Genomic DNA, 3,775 nt, shown 5'->3' on the forward strand with positions numbered 1-3,775 from the left:
GGAAAAACCCTGCAACACATTAATAAAACATAAAGCCAACTTTGAGAACAAACAAGGATTTGGAGGATTGTGTGTTAATATGCAAAGCTGTGTTCACATAGAAGCCATAGCATGAAGAAACACTTCTCACTTCCAGAACCAACATGTGCATTAACTACGGATTAGCAGCTCATACGACACGCTTTGATGAAACTACATGTTAAGGATTATAAAACAAAACAAAACTGTGCTTGAGGTTCTTTGGAATCCTCATATTATTTGTGATTTCAGATTAATTCTTGTAACTCTCACCTGTATCTCCAAACTAAGTCGTTCATTCTCCTCCTGCCTCTTGGATTGGCTGTTTGAGAGGCTGCATTTGAACTGTAGGGACATTAGGACGTAAATAGAAAGATAAATCCCAGTGCACACATTAATATTACAAGACAGTCACTGTTATAGAGCTAAATTGGATGACAAATTGTTTACAGTCACCATTTTTGGAGATCCCACATGCGCTTGAATATCCCAAAGGCCCATTATTTATGAATGAGCCTTCCTCTGTGAGTGTCCTGTTTTTAGTTGCACATATTCCTCACTAAAGCCGAAATTACATTCGCATGAGCGGCGTATGTAATCTGTGTGAAGTAGTTGGAAGTAAAGCAAACACAGTGATACAAACAGCCTGTAAAGCTCATTCAAACATGGCATTAAAAACACAATATTTCCAAACAGTTTTCATCAGCTCACACAGCAGAGAGGCTCTAATAATTATATAACACGATGACACAGATCAGGTCACCGCGGATAATCTGGCTGAAAAGATGCACACACCAGCAAGTCTAGCAGAACAGGGGATTGTAGAGTTTATTTCACAGTCAGGAACTCTGAATCCACCCACAGTGAGACGGCGAGCGGGATGTTTAGTCACTTTCTTATGCTGTTGTATCGTTTAATGAAACTCCACAATATTGTCACTGTGTATCTCCAGCATGTATTGAAGAACAAGAGAACGTTCAATGAGGACAAATTTACATTTTTGCAAGAAAACAAGTCAATCAGTTATCTTTATTGTTCTGTAACGTGAACATATATTATGTATATAAAGCACTAATTGATTTGACAAAACCTTTCATCCTAGGTTTGAAATGATAGAAAGACTACATATTGAAGTTCTCACGCACTATAGGCATATTTTAGAAAACTCAGTATCTGACAATATGAGATTTATATTTTTCAAATAGGAATTTCTATACAATGCAAAGATAGAATTCAATGTGCAGTCTAATTCACAGATCCCCTCCTACTTAGCCCGTAATAAATCTTCATCCCAGATGTCAGACAGCGTGATGGTTGACGTCCACCATCCCGTCTGCAGCCAGATCCTCCCAGAACATCTGAAGAGCAGCGCCCAGTCGTTACATAACGATCATATAGGGATATGTTATGGGGTTTATTTTTGGCATTTCTCTAAAGTTGCACATTAAAACTTCAGCCTGTATCTGTAATAATACAGGCTGAAACGAAATGTGTTATACGAATGACAACGCTTGACAACAAAGTTAATTAAAATGGAAAATGAAATACGGAGTCAGAATCCATTTTACTGCCAGGTAGTGTTTCACATACAAGGAATTCGGCTTAGTGTTTTGGTTTACAGCAAACACTGATAATTTGAAAATTTAAAGAAGGGTGAAAGATTTTTAAAAAGCAAGTGTCAAAAAAAAAAGCAAGTGTAACAATAAAATACTTATGATGCTTATTATATACAACAGAGAAAAACGGAAAATTAACTTTCCAGTTACATTATTTGTTAGAGTATTTAGGTGGAGGTGATTTTACATTTTATCTCAGCAGAGTTTTATGGAGTCATGAGAGTGCGAAATTACAAAAATAAATCAATTAAAGAATAATAAAATAAAAATGGAAATAAAAAGAAAAATAAATAAAATAAAAAATAAATTATGTGGCAATATTAAGCAATATTAATCAAAAATGAATTCATAAAACAAAAGGCTAATAAAAGTAGAAATATAAAGACACACTTTATTTGTAATTTTTATTTATTTTACATTTTTTAAATTATTTTTTAAATTTTATTTTATTTTTTTGCATTTATTTTTATAATGTCGCTTTAAAGGCAAAAGAAAAATAACACAAAATATAACAAATAAAAATTAAAAAACTTAAAATGTAAAAATAATTTTAAAAACAAATTACTATTATTTTTATTATTTAATTTTTTGTCGTTATGCTTCTACTTTTATTAGCCTTTTCTTTATTGATTTATTTTTATAATTTGGCACTCTCACTACTCCATAAAGTTTAAATTGTGGGTAAAAAAGAAAAATCATTTAAATTATACAAATTTAAATTTACTTCTTTAAGAGAGGCACCGCCCACTCTGCTACACGCATGCGCAGCTCTGCTCCGAGTCACATGACAGGGTGGTTCCGCTTCCTGGCAGCAGCAGCAGCAGCTTCAGTCCGGTGAGTTTCTGTTCATCGTTTTCAGCCGGTTTTGTGTTTTATCGGCAGACAGCAGCCGGACACAGACATGACATGAAACACGGAGGCTTGTTCTCGGTGTGAGAGAACATTCACCGGCTCAAGGTGTTTTAAACTCGGCCTGGAGCTCCGAGGGAAGCGTCCCATGCTGCTCCAGCTGAGGAACAAAACTTTCTGTTTGCTTTCCACAAATGAATATTTATCATACAGAAGTCTTTGCATTAAGCTCGTACCTCACAGTTTTGAAGTTTTATCCGTAAACTCTTTAATAAAATAGTATTTACCTCACATCTCTGGTTCAGCTTCAGTTGTGAGACAAATCATCACATTGCTGTTTAACATCCAGTTGAATAGGATCAGTCAGTGATGGTGCGAGAATTTCTTATTTGTCTGTGATATTCAACCAAGGGAATAACCATAACTGATATTGTTATTTGTTCTGCTTCCTCAAACTAAATTCTACATTGAAATTACTAAGGGCTCAGTCAATATGTTTTTTCAGGGCTGATTATTAGTAAGCAAAAACACCAGAAACCAATATTTGGGAAAATTTGCAGTAAACATGACATGACAATTTAGAATAACACAACTAGCATTTTCATGTAGGACTGCTAAACTTTGTTTATTTTCCAGAAGTATTACTTTAATCCACCGTAAAGACTGATGACGGTAAGCGATGTAACCAGTAACATCATAAATCCAGAATCAGGATCACGTCAGTGTGTCGGTCAGTCAGAGGAGTGTGTAGCTGTGGGAGAGCAGAGATGCATTAACAACCGTTTACTGTAACTGGACGCTTCCAGCTGTGACCGAAGCATCAGAGAAGAGCTTCAGTGTCATCATGTTTCCTCTGCTGATGATATCATCTGGTAAAATAATCACCACAGAACCAGATTAAAGAATTGAGTTTACATTAGTCGTTGTTGTCAGCTTGAGTTCACATGTCTGGGTGACAAACAGAAAAATAATATCTCTTTAAATTAACAACCAGCAACTTTGTCAGTTTGTATTTTTTGTGGATTCTTTGTCAGAAGGTGAAATTTTCATTCATTTCTTTTTCTTTTTTTTAAAAAAAATCTACTTTTTAAAAATAGATTTTACACAAATGTTGTATACGGTGAACAATAACACCTCCAGCCAACAGAGATGAGCAGCTCTTTAACAGGAGAGACAATGAAAGCAAAACAAAACTAACCAACATTTCCATCAGCTTACATTCCCAGAATCCTCCCAGTAAATACAAAAACCTGCAAGTGCATAGAGCATAAATACAATCAGCAGTCAGCAGT

At 35.0% G+C, this 3,775-nt stretch overlaps 1 protein-coding gene across 1 annotated transcript in view; it reads left to right on the forward strand.

Moving 5' to 3' along the window:
• The first annotated feature begins 2,422 nt into the window (after positions 1-2,422).
• Positions 2,423-3,775, forward strand: part of cmtr2 (cap methyltransferase 2) — a 10,255-nt gene continuing 8,902 nt past the window's right edge. Inside the window, exon 1 of the mRNA XM_008293954.1 lies at positions 2,423-2,468. The gene's annotated coding sequence lies outside the window, so the exon portion shown is untranslated. The remainder of the gene's footprint in view (positions 2,469-3,775) is intronic.

This window comes from Stegastes partitus, unplaced genomic scaffold (assembly GCF_000690725.1).
Source record: "Stegastes partitus isolate 25-593 unplaced genomic scaffold, Stegastes_partitus-1.0.2 Scaffold926, whole genome shotgun sequence".
Lineage (NCBI taxonomy): Eukaryota > Metazoa > Chordata > Actinopteri > Pomacentridae > Stegastes > Stegastes partitus.